Here is a 27,885-nt window from a genome sequence, read left to right as displayed (position 1 = left end):
AGGACTGGAAAGTGAAGTGCAGCACATCAGTTCAGCAGAGAAGCCTTCAGAAGCCAGCAGAAAGCATCTTATAATTAATTAATCATCCTCCATGGAAAGGTAAATGCCAGTTCTGTTAGTGCAACGTGGTGTTTTCAACATTGGTGCTAAAAACGAGCTGTGTGGCACCTCTGCCTCTTTGCAAGAGATATTTACATGTGAATCTGTCTATTAATAGCTGTGGTCTGTTTTCCTGTGCCTCGGGTGCTGCTGAGTTGTCATGCTGCTCCAGAGCCAGAGGTGGTCTTTGATTTGGTTCTGTGCTGCTCCAGTGCCCAGATGCTTCCCTGAAAGCCTTTCGAGGAAGGGAGGGAGTTTGTAACGTTCCTTTTTGCAAATCACCCATAATAAAAATGTTGTTGCAGCCTTTTGGGAGCTCTTGCATTAACTCGCATTTCTGTGTTTTTGTTGCGTTGCTTTTTCCTGGTGGTTTGCACAAATGTGCCCCTTGTTTAACAATGTGAATCCTCCCACACTTCAGAAGTTTAATTTTAAAGCAGAAGCAGTTTTAACTGTGTAATTGATTTCCATTTCGCACAGCGTGTTTCTGAAATGCAGACAGGGTTAATGATTATAGAAGAGGATGAAAACCTGACAATTTTTAAGTTTAAATTTTGCCTTGGTAATCTGTTCTCACACCTAAAAATAAGTAAATTAAGAATAGCATCAGCAAGGCCTCTGCAAACTGCAGTAACTTTAAAAAGTGATGACTTGGGAATACAGTCAAGGTGAATTGTTTATGATTACTCCAGAAAACAAGTTTCATAAATGTCATAATGTCCTAGGCTACATTAATTATCTATTACTTTTAGTGTTTGCTGCAGAGAAAATGCCAGTGTTTCTGTTTTCCCATAGGCAATACTTTCAGTTTCTCTTGTACAGAAATGTTTTTGCTTTTAATCACTTTTGATTGCAGTACCATTAACAAGTGTGCAGAGAAATCCGTTTTTCTGTTTGGACCAATTGCTACAGACTTAGTGTGACTGAAAAGAACTTTTGTCATCCTTCCCTAATGTACAATACAGGGAAAAAACCCAACCCCAGAACAAAAAAGAAAAATGGAGGTAGGAAGATTGATTTTTCTTTCCTAGAGGAGGCTTTGTGGCTGCCCTTCCAGGTTTGCAGGTACCCACCCTGGGGGGCTTTGAGATTGGCCTCACCCAAATGCTTAAATCCTTTGAAGGCCTGTGTCCAGGCCCTGCTAATTCTGAGAGCTGTTCCCTGCTCAGCAAAGCCAGACAGAGAGAGCAGGGCCCTGCTCTGACTCAGTTTTTTACAATTTATTTCCCAAAGTGTGGGTTGTAGTGGATGCTTCTTTTGGGAGGATGGTGTCTGACATATCCAGCACCTAGAGAAACTTGTCTTGCTTGTGGAAAATGGGGAAAGAATGGATATGGACAAATCCCAATGTGCTTGAGGAATGGATTATTGTATAACCTGTAAACATTGGTAAGGCTCAATCAGACTGGATGTGTCTTGAGTTAAAAACTACACAGCTATACTGAATCCTTTTAAAAGAGAAAGGTAGCGTGAGGATTCTTGTTTACTTGCAAATCATAATGGTAGAATGGCTAAAAGGACTAATGAAATACTTGCTTTCACAAAAATGCATTTAAAATTCAAAGGCAAAGCAAGATTAAAATGCTGTATTTAAATATATTTCCATCATACAGATTTGAATAGTTGCTTTAGAGAGAAAGTCCTTTGAGCTTTGCATCGTCATATTGTATATAACAGTAGGGGAAGAAACACTTTACATTTCCTTTTATGAAAAGAATTTTTACATAAAGCATTCATTAAGAATTTAGTGGGTTAATTCTGCCCCAAAGTGCACACACAAAATACTGGCACAAGTATCAGATCATCTAATATTTTTTCTTCAGTTATAAAGAAGATGTGATTTTAAAAGTAGTGGTGATTTTTAGTGTTTATTTTGTTGTAAGCCTGAAGAATTAATTTTATTTATCTTCTGATCTTGACTGTATTAATGTTGGCAGCAAGATCAATAGTCAATGAAAGAAAAGAAAACTTAAGATTCAATTTCAGATAAATTCTGATCAGATCCTAAACCACAGGGCCACAGACTGGACGTGTGGTTCCCAGTTCTGACAGATCCAATCTAAAAGGTGCATCATGGAAGCTTTTGAGATAAGTTAAGCAACTTGATACCCAACACTTTCATTATTATTATTATTATTATTATTATTATTATTATTATTTATTATTATTATTATTTATTATTATTATTATTATTATTATTACCACCACCCAGCCTGGGAAAGCAGAAGTGCCATTTGGGCTCTATGTGCCTGGCTCAGCTGTGAATCAGCAAATGACGTTAATAAGCATTTGTGGACTAAATATATTTTTAAGCTGTCTGGCTGCTTGCTCCTGGTGAGATTTCTGAGATTAATGGTCCTGAAACGTTACTCACATTTGCTCTTCCTCCAGGATGAATCTGACCTGGGCAAGCACTATTATATTTTTTAAATTGCTGTGCAAGAAGTTACAAGAATGAAGATCAGTTGCTGGAGTTTTTTTAAGCTGTTGGCAAGACATAAATTTATGTTAACTGAAGCAGTGTTTGCAGCTAAAGGTATTGATGTTTTTTCCAAGCATTTCAGTTTCTGTAGGGGAGGGAACAGAGTGTATTGATGTTTTATTTATTTTTTGTGTAACACTTTGGTAGCAGGTGCTGGTGTTGAGGCTTGGATCCAAGTCCTAGTCAAGACGTGCTTTTATTTGTGTGGTTGTGGACCCAGATTTGCATGTTCCAGTGCCAAACACAGCCCCTGCTGCTGGGAGAGAGAACAGGGAAGGACTACTGTGCCCTTTGTGACCTGAAGGGGAAAGGGATAATGGGAGTTCAGTGAGATAGAGGCAGTTTTAATGTGAGCATGGGGAACCACAACATTCCCCACTCTATCACCCCGTTGGACCAGTGCTGGGAGAGCCCTGGCTGTGCTCTGGCTGCTGCTTGGAGGACAGAGAAACAAGACATTAAAGAAGACCTGAAGGAACCTGGGAATACTTGGGGAGATCATCAGTACATGTACACATGTGTGTGCTCTAAAGTGCAACCCAGTTGCTTTAAAAGCAGCATTAAAACCAGATTGCAGTGGTTGGAGGTAAAGATGAGTGCCCAAAGGAATCTCTTAGAAAGGCAACAGGGCTGCTTGGAATGTTGGGCAAAGCAGTCACTTGCTCTGCAGGCAGTGTCACAGGTTCCTTCTGCCCTCAGCCCTCCTGACAAAAATCAGCCTTGGGGGAGAGCAGGTGCCTGGAATAGGAGTGTAAATGGGGTGTCTGGGCTTTCCCCCCCTGGGTTTGCCCTCCTGGGTGCTGCTGGTTCACCAGCCCTGCCTTTCTTCCCTGTGGGAGCTGCTGCCTCCTTGCTCCTCCAGTTGTGGAAGGATTTGTGGGGATTACAAGGCCAGCTCCAGCTCTGCTTCCACCCTCAAATGTGGGATCCTGCCCAGGCTCTGGGGGCTCCCTGGAAGAATCAGTGATGTGCTGGGTTTCTCTGTGGTGTCTCCTCCTGGGAAGTCACAGAGCTCCAAGCTCAGAAGGAGGGAGATGCTTTGAGAAGTGTTGTACAGAGGGAGCACGTGAGAGTGGTCAGTGCAACGTGTGTGTTTTTTATTCTCTCCTTTTTTTCCTTCTTAATTTCCATGAGTTAGAGATGACGATGACTCATGGTTTGGAACACACTTTAAATCCCTGAGGTGCTCATTGCCGCCTACTATCACGTATTGAATTTCTGACATACCGGAGGGATGTCTGCAGAGAAACTCTGATGTGCAATTAGAAAATGTTGTAGCTTTATGTTGTTTGCATAGGAGCCATTAGCATGGTGTAACTGGAAAAATAATGCAGCTTTATTCTTGCTCTTGATTTCCCATGGGCATGGCAGTTCAGCAACTGTGTTCTGTCTTTTTCTAGGATGTTGACACATGTGGACCAACAGTGACATCCTTTTTCAGCAATGCTGTTTTTGCTCCCTCCTGCATTCAGAAACATCTAGAAAGATTTTTTGCAGAAGGTAGGTTCTGACATTTCAGCTGGATGGCTGTTCTTTTTCTTCTGGGTTAGAAAAAAACATTCAGATGTTACTAGGGAGAATGGTAATTTATCTGAGGGATACTAACTTGCTGTTGGTGAGAGGAGATTAACCTTAGCTTGGGTTCCACTTGAAAAGATGCTTGGGGAAAACATGGTGAAATGGAGGCTGGAGAATGGCTGCAGGAACTCTTTGAGAAGGGCTTGGCAGTCGCAGGACATGGTTGGCTTAAATTGCATAGATGTGTGCATTGGTAATAAACTTATTTTGAAAGAAAGCTCACACTCCTTGCCTTTTTCTGTTTAGTCAGCATCCTTTCCTGCTTAAAATATTTCAAATAAATAAATTAAAAGGGAAAATGGCTGCACAGGATGTGAAATTCATATAATTTTTAATTTAAATCTTGAGTGTGCTTTTTTCTCAAAAAAAAATCTTAACCTTGTTGATTTTATTTGTATTGAAATAAAAAGTTGTACAGCCTCATTTACTACCATGAAATTGTAGTTTCTACCTTTCTTTTTCCTCTGGACTTTGAATTTGTTTTGCATTGCCAATAGGATTGAGATGCAGAACTTCCCAATAAACAGTGTGCAAGGGGAAGTAGTTACCCATGGTGGCTTCTAACAAGGAGAAGTGAAGAGATGAAGTTTTTTATGAATCTGTGTACCTGCTACACCCTTATGCTGTAACCTTTGCAGTGTTGCTTGGGGGTTCACTGTGTGTGTCCAGCTCCATTCAAACCTCTTGTGTGAATTCTAGAAATGCATCTCACAGTGTGAGCTCTCACTACAAAATTAGTGGCTGGAGTTTTTGGTAGACAGGGTGTCAGCCTTTAGCCTGACTGCAGAGTTCTGCATCATCTTATTTTCCTCCAGTACATTGCTCAGCTCTTAAGTGTTTTTTTCCTTTATCAGAAATGGTCTTTTTGACTCCACCAAATGTTTCTTTGGGGTGATACTAAAACTTAACAATAGTCAGGTTTTGCTTCGAGAGCAACAAATTGCTAAGAAGAAGAGAAGGAATAAATGAGTTTGGATCCGAGACTGTTCACTTACCAGACTGAAATATGTTTTCAGTCTCTCTGGGTTTATACTTCAGGGTCACAGCAGTTACACTGAGACTGCAGTGACACCAGCTCTGGATGAACATGCAATATCTTTATCAGAAATTGTGGAAAACAGCGGGTGATTTGAATACCTTAATTGTCTCCTGTCAGGAAATTGGCTCCCAATGAACTCAGTGCCATTCTCCATGTCGATTTCCTTCCTGAAGTCTCTCTTTGGGATTAGCAGAGCCCAGTGCCAGGCTGGGTAGGCTGCTCCAGTGCTGTCTTGTCCCTCTGTGGAATACCTGATTTCCTCAGGAGAGAGCCCAGCAGCTCCTGCCTGCCCACTGCAGTTCCAAAGGAGCTGTGGCCAGGTTTCTCTGGGATCAAAAGCTGCCAGCAGCAGCTTGAACAGAGAGGCATTAATTGCCATGTGAGTTTGTGCTGCTGTGCTGAGGGGGAACATCTGTATCCCAAGAGCTTTGCCTCCTGTTTTAGGTCACACACTCCCCCACAGGCTGTTGCAGAGGGAGCGTTTTTCTCTGAATTAACCGTAACAGCAGAGAAGAAATGCAATCCTTGGCAGAGCTTAGGGTTTGCTTTGCCCCAAGGCTGAGGCTCCATTCATTTAGCTTTCCTGAAGGATTTTACAGGGCTGATGAGGTGCCCAAGTGGTCATTAATTCTCTGGGTAGGTGAGGGGAAATTGCCTCCAGAATGGTGTTCACAGGAAAATGAATCCCTGTTCTTGCGTCACCAGAGAGGAGTAACGTCTGTGAGCTGGCAGGTAGGGAATGCAGGGAGAGAAATGGGTTTTAAACCTTGTCAGGGAATGCAGTGCTCATGGAGACAAAAAGCTGAACCACCATGTCCAGCAAAATGCTGTAGGCACTGGGAAATTTCCCCCTCTGTTCTGCCAGCATCACTGTGCAGCCCTTTGTTTCTCCAAACCTGAAGGCTTTCAATCCAAAATGCTGGACAGAATGAAAATGTTGGGAGAATGCTCCTCTGCAAGTCATCCTTGGTAGTATTTTGCATAGAACTATTTCAGAATCTAGGAAAGTGTCCTCAATCCCTGCTGTGAGCAGAGCCCGAGGGAGGTGTGTGCAGACGTGAGCTGTGTGTGCCAGTGATGTTGGGAGCTATGGGACCTGGCAGGCAGCCAGGGGGAATGCAGTGTGATGAGGAGATGGAGGATGTTGATATAAGATGGGCAGGGACCTGATGCTCTGTCCCTCAGCATCCTCACTTCCAGCTGTCCTGGGCACTGTGCTGCCTTTTTGTGCTTCCACTGCTCCTGCAGCTGCAGAAGCCTGGATGGGATGAGTGTTTTCTGCCTGGAAGAAGAGGCAGAGGCTGACATTGGGCAGGAGGATAATAAGAGGGGAAGGTAGATGAGGTTGAATCCGAGGATGCCTGAGAAGATGTGAGGCAGGCTGGGGACAGGGGACTTGTGCCCTGGGGAAGTGATGTCCCCTCTAAGCGATTTGTAACACCGCCGAAGGAATGTGTTGTGTCCTGTCAAAAGGAAGCACAGCTTTGGTTTGCAGTCTCCTCCTTCTGCTGTCCTTCCAGCACTCTCTGCCTTGCCTGCAGCACCTGTCCCTGTGCCTGTGTCATGCTGGGCTGTGATTTTCCACCCCTGGCTGTGTGATGTGACTCAGCTTTTCTCCTTCCAGAGCCTTATGTCCAATGTGGACCCAAACTGGGCCTGAACCTTGCTTTTTCTGCACCTTGTACTTACCAGGGGACTTAGTGTGGGACCCATGACAGGAGAATTGAACCCCTTGCAAGGAGTGAGTTTGTGGAAACCGAGTAAATGCAGAGAAATTTGTCTTCATGTTGGATCCTTCATCAACTGAAATGAAAAACTCACTGTAAAGAGTTAGATCAAGGGGATTACACTCCAGGGAGCTGGGTGAGGGCTGCCTTTGTACTGGCAAGGAGGGGAGCCCTGTTTGGCAGCATAATGGAGCAGCACAACTGTGACATTTCCCCATCTCAGTGTGTAAAGGTTGACTTGTTACTGTGCCAGGCAGGGAGAAGGGGGAACTGCTGAGAGGTGAGGAAAGGAGACCGGGATCTTGTAAAGGTGAGGAATTACAGGTAAACCCATTTAGATCTGCCAGGACACAGATGTTTGGAAAGGTACAGAAGGATCCCTTTTTAAAAAGAAGGGATCTACAGAGGATTCTGTATAATCTGGCACTATGAAATTTCTTGTGGAAACAGGAGTGAGTTTTTCTTTTGGTGGTTTTCTTCCTTTTACAATAGAAACACAAGACACAAGGAACCGTTTGGACATAAGTCTTTAACTGAGAGGAAAGGGCTGTGATGCTGCTGTGGTTGTAACCACAAACTAACTGACAGTTTCCTGCTGCAAGTAACTTTCTATAGATCTAAACCTCCTTCATTTGTATTTGTTTTTCTGTGCTGTTTAAGTATCTGAGGAAGATTCTGTTGCTGCTAGGCTTCTATTTTTTGAGAAAGTCTTTGTTATAATTTTGGAGGATGGTGGCATGAAGAGAGATCATTGCAGCACTGATACAAACTTAAGTGGAGTCCAGAAAGTTTCTGTGTTTTACAGTCTGGTTTAATGTAGAAGTGAAGAAGTAACACCATTGAATCAGACTGGTTTTGCAGTTACATTTGCATGTACAAAGCTCTGTTTATTTCTGAGGAGAAAAGATGTCATCATATGAACCTGCCTGTGCGGCTGAGATGCTTCATGCAATATTTCCATGGCATCATTACTGGCTTCTGATTCTCCTGCCTCCTTCCCACCCTTCTCCCCTGTGATGTGTTAAATATTACAGCTGCAGAAATGAGGGCACGTTTTTTCCCTGCTGTTCCCATTCCAGCTGGAAAACTTGGACAGAACCTTCCCTTGTGGTTTGTGATACTGTAAATAAAGGCTTGAGAGGTCACACGTTTTCCATCTCAAGTTATTTTGATTCCAGAGCTGGAATGGGAGAGGAGGAGGCAGCAGAGGAATAAAAATAAAAACAAAAACAAAACCTCAAACTGTTGTACCTTATTGTGGGAAAAAGAGCTCATTAATGCAATGGGGAAGCAATTGGAAAAAAGGCCTTTGCAGAGAGGACTTAGTCTTTGACTGAATCTGTGACTTAGATAATTAGGGTCAAAGATTTCAAAGGAATCTTCTATAAAGCTTTGAAATAAGTTATCTACAAAGCAGAGGCCCTGAACACCAGCTCCTGTGATCTGGGGCTATTGCTGGGAAGTTGCTCTCTGCCTTAAAAGATGCATCAGCCTGACTCTCTATAGGCATGTGGGTGAGTAATTTTACCTGTGTCCCTCTGAATATGGTTACTCATACTCTTAAATGTCAGTTAAGTGGGCTTTGAGTGTGGAGTTGAGAAATTGTGGTTGTAGGTCTCACTGGCTGCGGTCGGGTGAGCCTGAGTCGCGTTCGCAGCCCGAGCAGTACCCGTGGACTGGGGCATGGGGGGTGGGAAACCTGTTTGCACATTTTATCAACATCAGTGGTGCAGTTCAGCCTGCTGAAAACCCCCACAGAATCGTGGCTGGTACTGCTGCTGTTCATAGCTGCTGTCCCACATCTGCAGGCTTGGGCTCCTCAGCTGTGTCCCTTCTCATGTTGGTGGTTGAGGCTGTTTGTACTCACAAAACACTGTTTAGGCTTAACCTTGTTGTGTTTTCCTCTTTTGGTATTTGTATAATCATGTTTTGGACTGAGTAAGAAATGAGCTCAGGGCAAGGTCCACTGGGCTTTACTACTTGGTGGTGATATGCTGGGTGTGATGAGTATTGGTTTAGAGAGGAGACACTAACACTTGCTGGCAACCGTGGCACTCACTTTAGTGGAGTTCTGAAGAGACCTTTTCCTAGTAATGATTTTTCTGTTGTGTTTTTTATCAAAACAGGATATAAAATGTGAATATAATTTGTCACTGTAGAACTCACATTGTACCTTGACACTACAGAAGTATTTCTTTTTCCATAAACTGTTATATTTATAATGTACAGCAGGAACAAAAGAGGAACATTCCACATCTAGATGTTAATCTCTGCACTGGGTAGTCTTTTGATTCAATAACTTTTCTTCCTTGATCTTCTTTTCCCGTTTTTTTTTTCTTTAATAGGCACAGGACATATGGACATAAAAAATAATGGCCCAATTTCACCCCTGCTGTAGCTCATTGACGTCATTAAAGCTACAGCAGGGATGACTTGGCCCAGATTCTTTAAAAATAAGACCTGATGAACAACCTCTCCTGGAAAAGCTCTGTGGAGAAGGTTGTCCTGAGCACAGCATAGAGCAGATGTGATGCACCTCACCCTGACATTTGATACCATTCACCTTGATGCTGTTCCAGTGAGATGCTGGGCCCTTCCTGGAGGGGACAGAAGGCTGCAGATGTGTTCCAGATGTGTTTTTATCATGTCATAACAGTGTGATGGAAAGGAGCAATAAATAAAGTGAGAGAAGGGCACTTAGGGCAGAGGCAGGTCTGGGTGGAAACCTCACTTGCTTGGAAGATGTCTCTGCCTGAGGTCTGGGCTTGGCACATGGTGAGGCAGAAGATGGAAATGTAGAGTTATCTGTGACAAACTGTTGCCCTAAGCAGTTTTTTAGGAAGATGGTTTAAGTGTGTTTTGCATTTTTGTACTTTTTCCTCACATCCTCTGCAATGTTTGGGTATTGCCACACAATGATCAGGCATCTGAGTGTGGCAGTTCCTGGCATAAAGGAGCACTGCAAGGTTCAGTATCTCAGGATAGGTCTAAGGTACAGCTGCTTTTTCAGGGCATATTTGCCTCCTTAGAACTGGGAATAGAAATAGAAATTCTAGGTAATGCAGATCAAAATGTGAAAGGTTCTCAAGAGCTGTTGACTATTTTCTGTTTAGTAAAATAGTGGTGGCGATTCATAGATGGTGACTATGAAAATCTTCATGCTAACCTACAAAGTGAGTGTTTTACTCACTGTTATTTACAACTGCAGGGAGAAACGCCCTTTAGAGAGCAGTCAGAGCCCCAAAGCTGTATCTGAGGTGGGTGAATGCCTGATCACTTTCTGTACAGACAGTATTCATTGCCCAGGGTATCTTTAATTTAACTGAATCCTTGGTGGTTATAACTGTGCCTGGCCAAGCCAGGTTCTCTTGCAGTGCATCCAAGAAAGCAGATAGTTCCTTTTCCAATGCCAGACTCTTCTGGTCCATTGACTATAACTGCAAGAACACATAGTTCCCAAGGAGGAAAATGCTTACTGTGTTTTTGGTGACAGCTGAAGCTAACTTGGGGGAGGGCAAGATGGAGCAAATGGCACTTGTCTGCTTCTGAGAGCATGTTCGTTTTAAGGGAATTTGAGTTGGAAAGTTTTTTGCAATGAAAAGCCAGAATAGTGTCAAAGTGACATTGACTAGTATAAATAGTGAAGGGAGAATTAAATCTTTAGAATATATTCAGTCCTTTGATTAGTCATCCAAAACTCTGCTGGTAAGACATTGAAAGAAATCTGGGCTTAACCTGATAAATGTCCTTCTAATGGTGGAACAAGTCAGAAAACCCAAGAATTTAATTCATGTTACCCAGAGAGGTCATGCAGCAGCTGGCAGCAGACTGCTAAGGAAGAGTATTAATCCTAGAGGAAACAGGGGGAAAAGGTAACTGAAAACTCTGCAGCCTTAAGGCCTTTTGGAAGTAAAAGATACTTGTTGTAATGCAGATAAAGGTGATTAGCTTATTTTATTGCACAGAATACACTCTTGCCTGATTAACATTGACTGCTTTGAAGTTCTCTTTCCTTGTATTGTCTTCATCCATTTCAAGCTCCCCTATGGCATTGTGGGTTGACCTCTTTAGGATCTAACCCTGCTTTTACTGGGGTTAAAAGCAAAATTTGATGTGTGTGAAAGGAACCTGCCCTGGGATTTGAAGTGAACCCCCACCATTTCTCTCTAACCAGACTCATGAGCAGCGTGGATTGAATATTTATGCCAGTTCCAATAAAACCTTGATGATTGCAGAGAAGGGTTGAAGAGAGAATTCTACCTGAGTAAAAGAATGTATGAAAATTTTAAATTGCATATCTTTGAGACTGACCTATAGCAGTTCATTTTCCAGAGCCAAGACTACATTGTCATCAGTTTTAGCAGAGTAGAGAAATGATTAATTTCTGGGGTATACAGAGATCTTTCTTAATAATCAGAAGCATGTCATCTGCTTGAAAATACAATTTTTCAGGAAGGAGGGGAGCTGTAAATGGGCAGCAGCTCATTGTTATGGATGCAGTCAGACAGAGCACAGGCATCCCTGTGAACCAAGCCCAGCTCCCTCTCTGTGGCACTCAGGCAGTGCTGGGAAATGATGAGCTACAGCCAAGTCTGGTTCCTCTGGAGCTCAGCACGTGGATGTCACGCTGCACACGCGTCCCTGGGCTGCAGGAGGTTATCAGGGAGATAACCTGGCTGAACCCCAGCCACTTGTGATGGTATCTCAGCTTCACAGCCTCCAGTGGAAACTCCAGGAAATTCCAGTTCCTACTGAGGCAGTGTTGTGTGTGTTAATCCCTGTGCAGGGGCTGTGAGGGGAGAGGAGGATTCACCAGCCCATGCACTGACAGACCCATGTTCCTGTTTTGTTTATAAAGAGTTAAGAGCTGAAATCAAGATGCAGATCAGGAGCCCTCTGAGTACCTAGAGAAAATCCTTTGACTGTGGTTCCTGCATCATCCCAGCAGTTTATTAAAAAAATAGAAAGAAAAAGAGGGGGAGGCAAATACCATCTGTATTTATTCAGATTAAAAAGGAGTGTGGGGATGGAGGTGTAGGGTGAAGGGGAACTGTTCAGTGCTGAAGCAGAACTTTCAATTTATTTGATGGGAAATTTTAATCTATTCTGGATGATTTAGCTGTTAAGCTCTAGACTCACTTCAGCTCATCACCTGCTAAGTGCTTTGGTTCCACTGGGTGCTCTCAAGTCCTGTGGAGGCCCATGAGGTTCAGCTTTATTCTTAAGAGCTCACAGAGGGTAGGAAAGAATGAGGTAAAGGAAACTTTAAAAACAGTTTGTGTTTATAAAAGAACAAAGAAAATAACCTTGAAATTAATTTGAGCTATCCCCTTGATCAATGACTCTACTTTGTCCACTAATTCTTTTGTATATATAGCTAGAATACAGCCTACCAATAAAAGTTCTCTTTGTTTCTTACTATTTTGAGGTTTATTTTGATGGATTATGTTTCTAGGTAACAGTTGAAGGTTATTTCTGGGAAATGCTGCCAGAATGTTTATTAACATGTGACTAGACCCAGGTAGAGTCCCTTGAGAAAATCTGGCTCTTCTGTGCACTCTCAGCAAGGGGCAGTGACTATGCTGAAGGGTGAGAGTCCTCCCCGTTCCCTGCCCACGCTGGGCCTGGAAATAACTCTGTCAATAGTAGAAATGTCACAGCAGGAATGACTCGCTGGATGTGCCCAATTCCGTTTATCTAAATGAGCTGTGATCCTGGATTTAATGTGCTGTTTCATAGTTAAGATAAGAGTCACATGAATTAGATTATTGTTGGGGAAAAAAATAGAGGGGTTCTGATATAAATACTTCTGTGGGAAGTTTGGAGAGCATTAGCAAGTCTTTTTACTTTTATGAGCAGCAGTGGTCAAAGCAGTTTCCTGCAAGAGATGCTTTCCACATGATAGGAACTCTAGTCATTAAAAAAGCATGAATTGGATTAAGAAGTGTAGGGTTATTTTAATTTGCCTTTGAGTCTTCAGATGTCAATGCAAGCTTTAATCAGCAGCTGTGCCAGTGAGGAGCCACCTCGTGAAATGGAAAGGGAGGATGTGGGCAGAGAAGCTCCTGGCTGAGTGGTTCAGAGGCTCCCCTGCACCCTGAAGGGTCCTGCCCAGCAGCTGCTCAGTTCTCCAGCATGGCATGAGCCCTCAGGACCCTTTTGTGGCCTTGTCAGCAACAGCCAAAGGTGTCCCTGTGGTTTGTGGAGCTGAGGGGCAGTCGTGTGGACAGTGGGGTGGGTACCCAAGAGCACTCCTGCCTCAGTGTGAGACTCCTGGCTAAGAACATATGGCAGAGGTAGTACAAGTCTTGTGACATTGGCAGCTGGCTGTCTCCTGGGCAGTTGTCTGATGCCTTTCTTTAAGGTGGACTTCAAAATAATATTTCTTCTTCCTTCTAGGAGCTTTCTCTGCATGTAAAACAAACTCCTGGAGCCCTTTTGTCTTTAGTTTCATATCACCCTTATGGCCTGTGGTGCCCATTGCTTTGAGCACCCATCTGTGTTCCCCAGGGTTCAGTGGGAGATACAGCAATGACAAATGTTAACAGCTCAAATTCTTCTTTCTGTGTGTGCTTAATAAGCAAAACATCATCTGTGTTGTTTCAGAGGCAGTGATGAGCAGTTCTCTCCTTCCCTGTGTTCCCAGGACACGGATGCTCAGTTTTGGCCCAGTACCAGTGATTTTGTCATGAGGAGGTAGAAGCAGGAGGCACAGAGGGTGTCCCTTCTCGAGGCCATGGTGGGTACAGCACTGCTGAGCTTCTGATAACCCTGAGGGGAAGGACTGTCCCGGCACTGTGACTTTACTGGGGCATTCTTAATGCTCATTTCTGAGTGCATGGCTGTGTTCTGCAGGTCATGATCAGGGATAAGGCATATTCCCTGGACAGGGTGGTTGGAAGTGCAGGAGGTGGGGCAGCAGGAAGCAGTTTTGTGATCCTGAGCTCCTGTTGGTAGAAAAGTTGTGCTCGTTCTTATTTCTGCTCTGGCTCTGTGCTCTTGGCAAAGCTTGTGTTTAATTTTGTGAAATATTCAGGGCAGTACCTGCCATCTCTCTAGACAGCTGCACTCACTCCTCTTGTTATCACCATGGCTGTTCCCTGGTGATAAAGGAGAAGCAGAAGAGGAACCAGGATCCTGGGCAACACTTTCATTTGAATTGTCTCTTGTAGCAGAGAGAGTCCAGGCATGCTGGGGATCTGTTTCCTTGAAGATCTGAAATACACTTTTATTGACTACTCAGACTTTGAAATCATGATGGGACAAAGTAGCAAAACCATTGGAAAGCTTTCCTCCCTCCCCAAATCTTAGTGCTGTCTTCATAGCTGCCTCTTATGAGTCGAAATACCCCCTGTGCCATTCCCTTTCTTTAATATAAACTTGTCTCTACTGCAAATAAATACATTTATTTAATATCCCACTTGCCTGAAATCAAGTGGCTCCAGTGTTTCCAAACTCACGTTGCTGGTAGCTCAGGGGGATATTTTGCCCAGCAGAGACACAGATGTGCTGCTGCTGCATTGTCTGTGCTGTGACCATCTGACATTGGCCTTCCTTTTGCACAAGAGCAGGATCTGGTAACTCACTCTACCAACCTTTCATAATCCTCTCTGCCATGCTGATTTAAGGGAAAGTGTCAATTTTACATCTCCTTCCACCCATCACACACCCCATGACTGTTCCACTTACCAGCTTTCCTTGCCTGTGGAATCTGCCTCTTTTCCTTATCACTGCCTGGCATCAAAGTGCAGCTTGGGGGAGTGCAGGGTTCCTGCTGCTTTTGCTGAGGTGTTCCTTGGGCTATTCCCAGTCATCCCTGAGCTGTGGGGTGCTGCTTCCTGATGTCAAAGCAGAGGAGTAACTCTGGCCAGGGGCTAAACTGCATCAAGCTTTCGGAGATTAGGCTGATTGCAGATCTCTCATAAATAAATCTTTCTGTATTAATAAGTAAATGCCTGCAATAGTTGCATTATTACAGTTCATGGAAGCTTTCAGAAAGGAAAATTTCCTGAATGAGCCATTTCTGCAGTCTCAGCTGGCTTTTAAAGACTGGTGTCATTAATTGAATTTTGGCTTTTCCTCTGGAATGGAGACTGTGCTTTTTGCTTGAGCATATGGTTGATGTACGTGAAAGAGAATAGGAGATAAAGTCTTCAGAGCTACTTGAATGGCTTCTTTGGCCATCTGGTTACTGGGAAGAGTGGGCAGCCTTTCAGTGGGGCTGCCTTATACTTGAGTCTTTGAGGTGTGAGGCTTTCCCCACTGAAGCCCATGTTGTGGTTGTTGGCTGGCTATAGAGACCTGGCTGCTTGTCTGCTGCTGACTCATTCTTCCTGCAAAATTTCTCCTAAAACCACAAAACATGGTCTATATATTCCAAGTAGCCAGGTTTTCTACAGGGAATGATACTTGTTGGAAATCTATCTTGACTAATTCAGAGCATCGCAAATGTAATAATTAAGTGCTCCTTAATTTCCATACTCATTTGGTGGGGAGATAATAGCTTCTTTTTTAAAACTGGGCTTTGCCTTTTGAAAATACTCTGACCAGTGTTACAAAGAAACCATATTGCAGCCCACCCTTAATAGCCACTGATTAGAGGGTCCTTTGTGAAGTGTTGTCTGTTTCTGACATAAATTAATTAATATGGAACCAGCAAAATTCCTATGGAAACAAAACAGAAGTGAATTTAATACCAGATGAATGTGTGTTTTGGGCTATGAAAGTGATCATGAAACTCATTTCTTAGCAGGACCACTAGAACAACAAACAAATCTACAGAGATGTGGTTGTAAGCCTCAGCTAGAAATGTATGTTTGTGGATATAATTAAACTTTAGTTAATAATGTATTGTCCTCAGTCTTGGCAGAGAGCTGTACTTGGGCTGTGGCTACACGTCCAAAGCATTTTTACCAGATTAACTTCCCTGTGCAGCCTGGTCAGGAGCTCTCAAAGCACTTTCAGCTCTCCAGTGGCTGCTCCGCATCTCTGCTCCTCTCTCAGCTCTGAGAGCCCATGAACCCTTTCCTGTGGCTCTGGGTGGCTGTCACTGTCCCCATCCCTGACCTCCTCTGGGTGCAGCTGGAGAGACTCAGCAGCAGCCTGAGGAAGGGTGCAGTGTGTGAGGATGATGCTTCCTGATTCACTTTTTGCATTGCAAATCCTGTTTCGTAAGTAAGCCGCTTCCACCGATACCTTAAACGTTTTATTGTCTCTCAGGGCTTTTCTTCACCTGGAAAAAACCAAAATATCATCCGTGTCTTTGAAACCTCTGTGCTGAGCATTATATGATGAAGTTGTACTTTTGAAGTGACGGGTTTGGGCATATAATTTTCATGACCATCTTTGCTTTCAGGGGTCATAAATACTGGTTCCAGCTGTAATGAAGTGCTGTACTACTTACTATGTTCTTATCATTGTGTGTGTCTTTTTGTTTAAATTACTAAATCACAGTGGCAATGGCCATAATAATGTGGTTGTTTTATGTCTTGGAACAGGGGAAAATAATTTTATTTAGTTGGAATAATGTAATTGTAACGTGCCTCTGGGTTAGAGTTAAAGGGGGAGGTGGTGCAGGTGGCTGGCAAGGCAGGGCTGTTCTCTGGATGATTTTCTGCAGCAAATTCCACAGCCGTGGAGTGGCAGCACATTTGTTTCTAATGGAACAACTTGTGAGCAAACACTGGGATGTTTATGATGACAAGGAAAGCACTAGAAAAATAGAGGCTATAAAATCCCACTGGTTAAGGGCAACACATGGATAATTGGCTCAGTCAGGTGCATCTTGGGGGAGGGGATGTGGATCTGAGATCTGGTCTAAGCCATTACTGGCAAAACAACTTGAGCTCTTTGCACCTCTGAAGCCTGTCTGTAGGGGAGGCAGCTCTGCCTGGGTGGTTTTGTGAGGCAAAGTGCCAGGGAAGGACTCAGAGATCTGATGGAAACTGCTTTAGAGATAAGGTGTTTATTTCCCCTTTTGAAGGGAAAAGATGTGTGATGGTTTCTTGATTCAGGATGACTGCACCAATTCAGATCTAATTTGATAAATGAAGTATAAAGGCCCAGTGAATGACCTTCTGTAAAATACAAGAGTGCCTGAACTATTTGTTCTCTAAATCTTGCTTCTCATCTCTGTATTTCCTGCTCATGCTGTTCATTAGTCTCCTGTGCCCTGTTGTTTTGGGGCTGATAATGGATAGCTGAGTGGTGATGCTGAAAACAAAGCTCCTGTATAAATAACCTGCTTTTCTCAGCATAAATTCTTGTGGGTATGGGGCACATACCCACACACTTTTTTTGGTGTTTGTAGCTAGTCCCTGACATGTATTAGTGTTCCTTATGTAGCCTCTCAAATCCAGTTGATTGAGGCATCTCTTCCCATGGTGAAAGCTTACACTGCTGTGGCTGCACACAGACTGTGGTTTATTTCCAAATGAATCATGAGGGTTTTACAAGCTGTAAAACTTCTCTGGAGAGCTTAAGGGTGTGACCAGCTTACAAGCGTGGGTGATTTTATTTTTTTTTTTTTTAATTTTTTTTTCTTTTTCTGGTTCAGGGCTGAATATGTCCTCAATATCTGCTTGATGTTTTAGCTTGCTAGCAGGATTTGGTTTTCCTTCACATGGGATTCAGCACAATCCCAGAGTTTTGTGGCTGCCTCCAAAGTTTTGCTGGGACTCCCTTGGGGACTCGGTGTAGGGAGTGATAAAACTTCATTAATGTAGGTTCCTCCAGCCAGTGTAAACCTTTTATGAGCAATAAGCTTGTGCATTTGGAGAACAAAATTGTTCATTTCTCTGCCTTGGCTTTGCTTAAGGTAAATGTGTCTTTTTGCCTTCCACAGCAGCTCTTTGGCCAGGCCTGGGGAGGAAGATTTTACCAGTCCAGCTTAGTCCAAGCCACTTCTCTCCCAAGCTGTTTGTTCTCCTGTCATTCCATGGGTGGTGGAAGAGCCCTGCAGAGGTGACTGTGGGCTGGCAGAGCTGGTTCCCTTGGGCTCATCCCTTGACCTGCTGGGCTCTTCTGGCAGGGAGGTGACAGCTGGGAGGTCTGGGATGTACTCTGCCACTGCCTGGACTTGGAATGTGTGAGCAGCCCTGGGGAGAGCTGGCACATCCACACTTGGCTTTGGCATGTGTGCTAGGCTGGGGAAATCTGGAAACCAAGGGTGTTTGCAGTAGTTGGAGTTCTGGGTGGAGGCCTGCAGGAGCATTTCTTGCACAGTGTCCTGCAGGGCTCATCCCAGGCTCCTGCAGCTGGTCCCTCTGACTCAGCCTTAGCTGCCCCAAAGAGAGACTTTCTCCAGGGCAGGGCACTGGCCAAGAAATATGGAGCTGGCAGAGGACAAACCAAGCTGGTAGGAACTGTCAGGAGCTCTCGGAAATAGAAGGGAATTTTTTTTTTTTTACTTTTTCATGCATATGCCAAGGGTAGGTGGTTCAGAAGGGGAATACCTGGCACATTATGATGCCAACTTACCCAGCTGCCCTAACAGGATACTTTTGCCAGGAACCTTTGGACCTATTCTTCTTGGTGTAAACAAAATCAAATAAAATACTTGTTACTATAAATAAAATGAGTATGATTACCTGGAGTCTCTGGAGGCACCTCACATGGTCAGCATTTGTTCCTTTCTGCCTCTGCCAGCAATTACTGGAGAAAGAGGGAACCATCAGTGTGCACAGGCATCAGCCAGGCAGCATGGAGGCTCATAATAACTTTCTTCTATGATAAAGGAGATATTTTTATAGTCTGAATTTTTTATTTTACTTTCCCCCTAGTGGGAGAGAATTACTGGTGATGATAGTTGGTAGAGCAGCTCCTGTTGGGAAGCACTGAATGGAGGAAGGATTTATTGAAGGGAATGTATTGCGAATTCCTTTATAACGCACATTTTTTCTTTCCCCTTTATTTAAAGAGGTTGTTTATAACTAAGAGACCATTAGCGCCCAGGAGGTAATTTTGTTGTAGCAGTACCTTATTGAATGAAAGCTTGGTAGTCTGTTTCTGGATGGAAGCCTTGAGAACAGCTCCTGTGTAATGCTGTACCTACGGGTTTTTGTTCATTTCTCCTTTTTTCTACTTTAAATTGCGGTTGGTGCCGTTCCTTCCCATGTAGTTGAATGAACAGCTTTGTGAAGTACATGTCAGCATTTGAATTATGCTTTTCATTTACTGTAGCCAGTTCCAGGCCTCTCCTTTCACCCCCAGGGTTTCTAGAAGGTTTCTTGACAAATCTCCCTTTTCACCCCCAGCAGCCCAGAGACAAGAACCCAGGAGCTCCTTTGTGTGCTGCTTGGCTGCTTTGCCTGCCTTGCTGATGCTGTTAGAGAAATGATGTGATTTTTGCCAATGATACTAAAATTAGGGTGTGGCAGAACTGTGCTCTGAAGAGTCCTGCTCAGGTTACTGCCTACAGCTCTGCCTCTGCTAAGGAGCAGTCAGAATTTATCAGTATAAAACCTTCTACACCAAGGGAGTAAACAACACAGATTAACTGGTGCAGGATGCTGAGCACTCAGCTTCCCTTGTTGTGTAAAGCGGAGTTTGTTACTTCTGGCTTGAATACTGACCTCACAATCCTATGTCTAAAGCACCTGCCAGTCATTCCCCACTGTAGCAGTTAAGAGATAAGAGAGAGAAGTGTATGGCAAAGACTGAGGATCATTGCAAGAGCTGTGTTCCTGTTTGGTTTAAAATAATCTTTCATGTGATCAAAGAAAGGGTGATGTGTTCCTAATTATCTCCACTGTAAAATCTTTTGAGCTGTTGCTGCAGGATGTCTAATCCAGAAACCTCTTTTGGTGATAAAAATGGTGAGGGAAGGTCATGTGTATTTTGCATCTTGCCCCTTTTACCCTCCCTTTAGTTAAAGCATTTGGGATGGAATACTCTGAGCTACCCAGGTGCAGAGGATATTACAGATTTCCATATTGCCAGCCCTAATTTTAGCTTCTCTCTGCAGGGTTCATGCCAATATTCACCCACTTGCATTTGCACTTTGGGTAGCACTCATTACACAGTGTGAGCTTCGCACATGTGCCACTCCTCCTGCAGAGGGGATTTGTGTTCCCTCAGCCAAACAGAGGGGTCTGCGTGGGGCAGGGGCAGGTGGGAGGCTGCTCACAGCTGGGGATGTGTCCCTGCAGAGCACTGGGCTCCCTGCAGCCTGTTGGAGCCAATTGGATGGGAGCAGGGGGGAAAGAGCTCTGTAATTCCCTCCTGCTCTTCAGTGAAGTGGAGAAATGGCTCTGCCTTGCACGTTGTGCACTTTGACTGTAGAAGGACTCCCAGTCCAATTTGTCAAGGCAGAGACTTGACGTGAGTCCAAATGTACTTGACAATAGTCTCTCTGCTGTCAAAACCTCTCCTCCTCCTGTGATAAAAACACAGCTCCAAGAAACACTCCTCTCCTTCCTTCCTGTGGCTCTTAAGAAAGACTCTGCATCCCAGAGCTGCTCTGGGGAGGAAGTTTTTTCCTGGATTTGAAGCACTTACCCGTTTCTCATTAAAAAGATTTGACAGAGCAGTGCATTCAAAACAAGAGAGCCACGGACAATTTGGATTTATGCTTTCTTTAATTGGCCCACATAAGATTTTATTTACTGATAGCATCCAAAGGGAGCTGTCGAAACATTGCAGAAAGAGTGAATGTGTCCATTGTGGTAATGTGCTTTTGATAAATGCATTATGGCATAGTTATGAAGTCAGGAAGAAGCCTTAATTACTGTTAGGAAGCCATTAGAGTCTAAAGCAGCAATTTCAGCTCTTGTTGCAATTGTGTTTTTATTTCTTCATTGAAGACTTTTGCACCAAAAAAAGGTGCTTGTTTTAGAAGGTAATTTATGCCTTTTATTTCCTTTGCCTTTTTAAAATGGTGCAGAAGTGACTGTGATAGCAGTGAGCTCCACAGATTCACATAAATAAAATAATCCCACAACCTTTGTGCAGAGCATGTATGGGGAATTCATGTAGGGAAGTGATGCTATGTGACCTGCTGATTTTTTTCTTCTCTTACCCATATGGCATAAGAAATTACTGAGCTTGATTCTCCCATGCTAAGAAAAAAAAAAGGAGGGAGAGAGGGAAGGATTGGTCTCTAGGAATCTCATGCAAATATTCCTCTGGAGTGTGAGAGGAGAAAGACAGGTCTTGGAAAGTTCTTATTAATGAAAATTGCTTTGGGAGATCAGTCAGTGTTATAATAACCTGCAGATGGGGTCAACAAATTGTCTGTCCCTGGAAGCCTCTGTTTTCCACATCATCTGTTCCCCAGCACAGCCAGGATCTCACTTGGATCTCCCCTGACAGCCACCACAAAGCAAATTGCTTGGAGCTGACTCTTCTACCAAAAATGTGTGCAAAAAAAAAAAAAAAGAGCTTTGTTTTCAGATGTTTATGATCTTTTAATGTTTTAAGTTATTCAGCAAAAGGCTGTTTAATGTTCACTCACCTGTTTTTGGTGCTTTGTACATGTTCTTTGACTCTCGTGTAGCACATTAGTTAGAGCAGATGTTAATTTAATGGTGTGAACTCTGTTGCCCTTCAGCACACAAGCATCTTAATTTCAAAACCAAAACTGACCAACGGGGCTGTAAATCGAAGGTTAACAGGCATAACAACACAAAGGCATTGTTTGCTTGCTTGTTAAACTGATAGTGAGCTGCTTTCTTAAATGGAATATTTCTTTAGCAACAGGAAGGCTCAGTACAAGTTGTACTGTTATGAGAAAGGAGGAATGAACATTACTTAGTGTTTTTCCAAAGCTGATTGTTAAAATAATTGCAGGTGCAACACGGTAGGGCTGATGGTTTTTACAGCAGCTGTGGGAAGCAGCTGTGGGTGCCTCCAGCCACTCCATGCCAGCTCTGAACTGGCTCTCACTTGGCTCATTCTGGGCTCTGACTTTTGGCAGTTTCTTGGAATAGATTGCCCAGAGAAGCTGTGGCTGCCCCATCCCTGGGAGTTTCTGTGCTTCTAGAGAGCAGTGAGGCTCTTTGCTCATAAGCTTTGGAAAGCAGCAGTTAAAGGAGCCCTTCCCAAGAGCAGGAATATCCTGGGTGCACCAAACCTCCCAAGGCAGGCAGGGTGGGGGCCTCCACATCCAGCATTGTGGGGAGTCTTGGGTCATGTTGTTCGTGCTCAGTCTGGGATTCAGCCCCTTCAGCTGACACTCAAAAGATGTCAGAGATGTCCAGAATGTCTGCTCAGTATGTTGGACCAGTTTTTAATTTCCCCAAAGTGTGTTTATCTTTGCTGTCCAGGGTGGTTTGCGAGGGCTCTGCTCTTGGGATGGTTTTCTGGTTTGATTCAGTTACAAGTAATTAAAAAAAAAACAAAACAGCAAAACCCCTCCCAAACTCACCCCGAGCCCCCTCTACCCCAACACTTAACTATTCCAAGGCTGTGTGATTTCTCTCTCCATGTGCTTTCAGCATGCTGAGCTGGGGAAGGTGATGATGGTCAATATCGCCGCCTTATTTCTAAAAGCTGTTGGGTAAGATCTCTCACTGCAGCATCTGAAGCATTACTGGAAATATTCAGAACTGTTACAACAACATCTCTGCATAATTTTTCTTTTCCAAAAGTCTTTCCCTTCCCTTAATTTTGGGTGGAAGACACTAATCAGAGAGATTCAGGTGTCAGCAAATGTTTCAAGCTCCTGAATCATGCATCAGAGAGCGAGTGCTAAGACATTCCCCTTCCCTTTGGATAGCAACATTAATTCTCAGAGTGCACTGCTAGTGCTGCTGCAGTTATCATCATATCTGTGTATTTTCAAACTGAAGGTGCTTGCAGTTATGATGTTTGTCCTGATTGACTATTGTTAGAGGTGTTCTGGAATTTGGGTTGACTTCTTGAAGTCTGGCACATGGCATAAAAATTCTCTGTCTGCCTCATCTCTGTAGAGTGACAACACTACAGATTAAACCTAAGTATTACTACTCCCAAGGAGATAGGCTAAGTATTTTTCCCTCTCCAGGGTACTCTACACTGTATAGCTCTACAATTAAAATGGATGTATCTTTACCTATTTAATCTAATACCTATTATTTCCTCTTTGTTTCAAATTTGAGTAATTTGGGGCAGTTCATGCTTCAGAAGTCTAATTTAAATGAATTTGTTCACAGCTGTAAGCTTGTAGATGTGTTAGGTAATGTGAAGCTCAAAAGAAACACTGGAAGAGTCCAGAGAAATTCAACCAGATGATTCCCCTGCTCTCCAGGCATGGCTCTGTTGGGTTGTCATCGTTCCAGTGAGTTTCACCAACCTCTAGCACAGCCCTTCCACAGCTGTGTGTGTATTTATTTATTTATTCAGAGCATCTGGTGTCAATTTCTAACGTGCAGCCTGGTGCTGTTTGACCATTTTGTAGTTTGTTAAAATGTTCCCCAAAAGGTTCCTGGCATTACTGCAGCTGCTTAGTCTGCATTTCCACTGACAGGGGCTGCCCAGCTTGTCCCTGCCCCAGTAAGGGGATTTAACGAGTTCACCTCTGTCCCCTGGAGACTTCCCTGGGAAGTTTCACCTCAGCTACACACACACATCAGCAGATGTTGAAACCAACCATTGTCTGCAGGCATTTGGGGCAAATGCCGCCAGAAAATGACACAGAGGACAAAAAGTAAATTTGCCTCCTAAAATCCTTTCAGCTATTAACTATTACAGATATAATTAGAAACACAGGCAAGGATTATTATCCTATAAATGCCTTTCTAGTCTGTTCTGCTTTTGTAACCTTTTTTTTTCCTCTGTCATCCTGCCTGGCTGCGTTGTTTCTCCTCGCAGCCTGGCGTCTCCACCATCGTGTCCCATTGCTGCTCGGTGCTGTGCGCTGCCTCTGTTTGCTTTCTCCCTCTATTTACGTCAGAGCTGTCGTCGCTTGGCTCTGCACTGGTGTTCTCGTGAAGCCACCATCACTCAAACAAATAGGTGGTTCTTATTGCTGCAGGAAAATGAAGAGCTCCTCTCTGCAATCACTCTCTCCCCAGGCTGCGCATCTTCTGCCTTTGTCACTTGGTCGATAAGGATTTTTAGAGTTTTTTGTTTTGTTGGGTTTTTGAAGCGCCTCAGAAAGTTGAAGCTTTGTGTAAATTGGTCCCTGCAGGTGTTGGTGTGAGAGGCAGAATGGGTCCCTTGGAGCAGGGAGGCAAGTCCAGGCTGGAGAATCTCCAGAACCTGCCTGGGCATGGTGGGACGGAAAGCTGTGGCTTTCCTGTAAGAACATGCCACAGTTTGCCCAAACCAGACACCTGAGAGCCCCTGAGTGGGTAGGGGATGTGCCTCAGCTCCTGGAAATTCACCTGAGCTCAGATGGCCAAGCCCTTCCCTGCCTGCACACTGTGGTCTCCTGGAGTGCTGGAGAACCTGGGTGAGGAATCATCTGAGGTGCTGTGAGGGCACTGGCCTGGAAAGCCCTCATTAGGAACCACACAGCTTTTCCTCCCACAGGCAGAGGAATCACCTCAGGCAGGACCTTAGAGTGTGGTTTAGTTTGTGTGCTTCCATGTGTCTGTGTCAGTGAGAGCTGAGTCCCAGCAGACTGGGATCCAAGGTACAGGGGCTGGGGCACCCACTGAGCAATGCCAGCTCCTTGTGAAACAAACAACCCCCCCTAAAATCCATGCTCATCGTTTCCCAGACACAGCTGAGATGCTCAGCCCTGCCCACAGGGAGATCGATGGTGTGTTTGGACTCCCTGTTGCTTTCCGTGGAGGTGAGTGTGTTTATGTTATTTAAGGAGTTGGTACATAATCAGTCTTAAAATTAACTGCCTGCCTGTTGACTTGTCACCCTGTGAATGAAAACACATTGCTTGTAATTTGTTTGACATTATTCTGTCCTGTTGTCAGGCTTCTAATTACATTTAGAACATAACCCAAATGTCTGTCTGTCTCCTGTCTCTTTTTTTTTTAAATTATCATAATTATTATTATTATTTATCTTTTTTATTGTCAAACATGGAAGGAAGTATTTCTCTGAAGTGATGGAAGTCTGTTTGTTCCTCTCTGTTTTTAGGAGATAAGTAGGTGGCTGCAGGCTTATCTGTTAAAACTGTTCCTTTTAAAAGAAGGTGTCACTTTGGGCATCCAAAATTGCAGCTCCCTTGTGACTTTGGACTGACCTCCTGTGTGCTTTAGGGGCATTGAAATATGTTTCTATCTCCATGAAAGTAGGTAGAAGGTACAGCTTTCTAAGTACGATCACAATCCCCACCTTATTTATTTTTAAAGAAGAGATAAATCGCTTGTGCTTTTAGAAGTTTAAAATATTAATGTATGTAAATATAACAGTGAAAGAGAGGAGAGGCAGAAGGAGTTGCCCTTTCAAAATGTGCAGCAGTGAGCAATCTTTTATGGAAGCCATTGGATAAGCCTGTCGTGTTCCTTGCCAGCAGTGGCTTTGGATGATTAGCAAAGGAAACTCAAGCTGCTCACTGTGAGGTTTTATTGCTCCAGCCCTATCCTGTAACCTGAATTTTCCTCAAACTACAAGATTTTAAACACCAGAACCACAATTTTTCTATAGAATACTGGATCACCAATATGACCATGCTCAGTTTTCCATAAGCATTAAGTCACTTAAACATCAAAGGGCTGCTACTTCCTTAATGGGACTTCTGAATACTTTACCTCTGTTCCTCATTGGAGAAAACTCTGTTGCCCACTGAACAAGCTCTATCCTCCTTGTGGTGGTTCTTTTCAAGGTTTGCAAAGCATCAGGAGTTTGTGGTAACTGTTTTTAGTGATTAGAAACTTGACCCTTGGTCCCTGCTGACTTGGGTTTTTGGTATTATTGATCACCAGCTATCCTAGCTCTGAGCTGTGGAGGGCTACTATTATACTTGGACATTGTTTTCTTAGGCAAAAGAGTCAGATCTGGCTACTTCCAGCAGGAGACAGATTTTTCTGTTCTGCAAAACCTTGTTCAAACAGAGCTCGTGGTAGGGGAGAAGGGGAAAGTGTATGAAAGACACAGTGGGCTGCCATAAGAGAGAAAAACTGGGAAGGAAGAATAAAGGAAATAAAGCAAGTGTTCAATACAAGTGATATACAAGAGACTGCAAATTATGATGTGGTCCCTGCCATCAGTACAAATACATCCCTGATTTTCCCTTCTGCATCCCAGCCCGTGGAATCTTAATGAAGGACAAGCTATGCAAACAAATTCCCTGAACCACTTGTGCCTCAGCTTGAGAGGAGCCGTGTTCTGCACCGCCTGGGCTGCTCCATGTCGCTGGGATGGTGCTTTTTGATCTACTGCTGCTGTTCCGTGGGGTCTGGGCATCTGTCAGTCCTGCCACCTGTGGAGAGGGCTCCTGGCTGTGCTGCCAAAGGTCCTTTGAGTCTGTAAAACTGCAGGGACAGAAAACCTTGGTGGGTTTTTGTGATGGAAGAGCCAGTTCCCCAAAGGGACAGAAGTGGTGGGCAGTGTTGAGCTTGGCTGAAATGCTGCTGCAGTTGGGAGAGAGGCTGGAGAGGGGGATGTTGTTACTTGAAGTTCCTCTCTGATCCCTTTTTGCCTTTGTTGGCAGCCAGCAGTTAAAGGGGGAAAAGGCATTTCTGGCTCTGGGCATGTGGGCCCAAGCCTGGCTGCCACCTCAGTTTGCCTCAGCCAGTTCTGAAGATTTTGGTCCTTACAGGAGCTGACAAACAAGAATGAATTGGTGACTCACCAGCACAATAATGCCAGAAATGCTAGTTTTATTTTGCTGTGCCTGCATGTTCTTCAACCTGTAACTATTTATGCATTTTCTTAGCCTGAAGAGAGGCTCTTATGTCCATGTACAGCAGAGGATGAAAATGCAGAGTGGGTGCTTGTGGAAGAAAAGTCTCTTTGGTGCAGTGGGATGCTGCAGGTGGATGGATGGCTTGGCTTTCACCAATATGAGGAGGATTGGCAGAGCTTGATTTTAGTCCAGGTGGTTGATGGAGCAAAAAAAGGGTTTCTCTAAAGGTCTTGTGTTCAGTTTTCTCTCTTGTTTTTTCTCCTGAAGCAGCACAAAGGAGAACTGTGTTAACTACCTGCATTTGAGATCAGGAAAGCTCTGTCCATGTGTGTTTTCACAGGTTGGGGCTTTAAGTGACAAGTTAATTCTCAGATTGAGGAGGGGGAAAAATCCTTGGAACAGCAATGAAGCTATGTCAGTTTTGGGGAGGGGGAAAAAAAGATCTTCACAGAAGAGGAAAAATATGCTAATTTACAGTTCAGCTAATGAAGCAAGAAGTTAAGAAGATATAACAACATACATTTCTTGGGTTGTCTTTGTATTTATTAGTTGCTGTGTTCTCTGAGCATGACTTTCAGGGGTATGGCTTTTCTTTCTCTTCAGTGATGAGAAATTATCTTAATAAATTTAGGGATTTATTAGCAACAGCTATGTGTGTTCCAGCCTTCAGACAGGCCCAGCTCTCGAGGATGCCTGAATTCCCTCACATTTCTCTTTGAGCACAGAGCAAAATGGGCATTGCTTCTGGGTGGGAGCACATCACACGGGTCCCTCCTCAGCTGTGGGGATTCTGTTCTGTCCCTTGGGACAATATGCTCAGTGTCTAAACTGTATGGATTGGGTGAGTGTTTTTGATTTGGTTGGTTTTTTTTTCCCTAGTTTGACTTTCCTTCTCCTTTTAGTTGTTCTTTCTTGTTGTTCCACAGTAAGTTTGGATATTAATCATATGGTATTCAACCTCTCCCACTGTGACAATAACTGCTGCTTGATCGTTTTTTGTAAGAATTTTTCCTTTACAACTGCAGCCTTCCAAAAAAAATCAACCAAAAATACCCCAAAGAACCCAACCTATGAAAAACCCAGTAAGGCTTTGAAGAAATGTCAGTGTCATTTAAATATGTAACACACACACTCAGGCTTTCTCTCTGTACCTGCTGTCTAATTTCCCTTCTCTCAATAGCTCTGACTAATCCTGGGATCTTTCCCTGTAGGAGCTCTGCTATTTATGAAT

The 27,885-nt window shown here is 43.8% G+C and overlaps 1 protein-coding gene across 11 annotated transcripts in view; it reads left to right on the top strand.

The window, feature by feature from the left end:
* The window catches only part of PITPNM2 (phosphatidylinositol transfer protein membrane associated 2), a 125,276-nt gene that overhangs the window by 11,028 nt on the left and 86,363 nt on the right, over window positions 1-27,885 (top strand). For 6 of the 11 annotated variants that reach the window (XM_050980764.1, XM_050980763.1, XM_050980761.1 and 3 more), the window contains exon 2: window positions 3,982-4,081. The exons of 1 other annotated variant lie outside the window; for it this stretch is intronic. The gene's annotated coding sequence lies outside the window, so the exon portion shown is untranslated. Of the gene's footprint in view, window positions 1-2,490; window positions 2,636-3,981; window positions 4,082-13,531; window positions 13,665-22,403; window positions 22,422-27,885 lie in introns of those variants that run through there. 4 more of the 11 variants (XM_050980758.1, XM_050980756.1, XM_050980755.1 and 1 more) reach the window with 4 other exon arrangements.

This window comes from Serinus canaria, chromosome 15 (genome assembly GCF_022539315.1).
Source record: "Serinus canaria isolate serCan28SL12 chromosome 15, serCan2020, whole genome shotgun sequence".
NCBI classification, from domain to species: domain Eukaryota; kingdom Metazoa; phylum Chordata; class Aves; order Passeriformes; family Fringillidae; genus Serinus; species Serinus canaria.
This window is presented reverse-complemented; position numbering and strand designations above follow the sequence as displayed.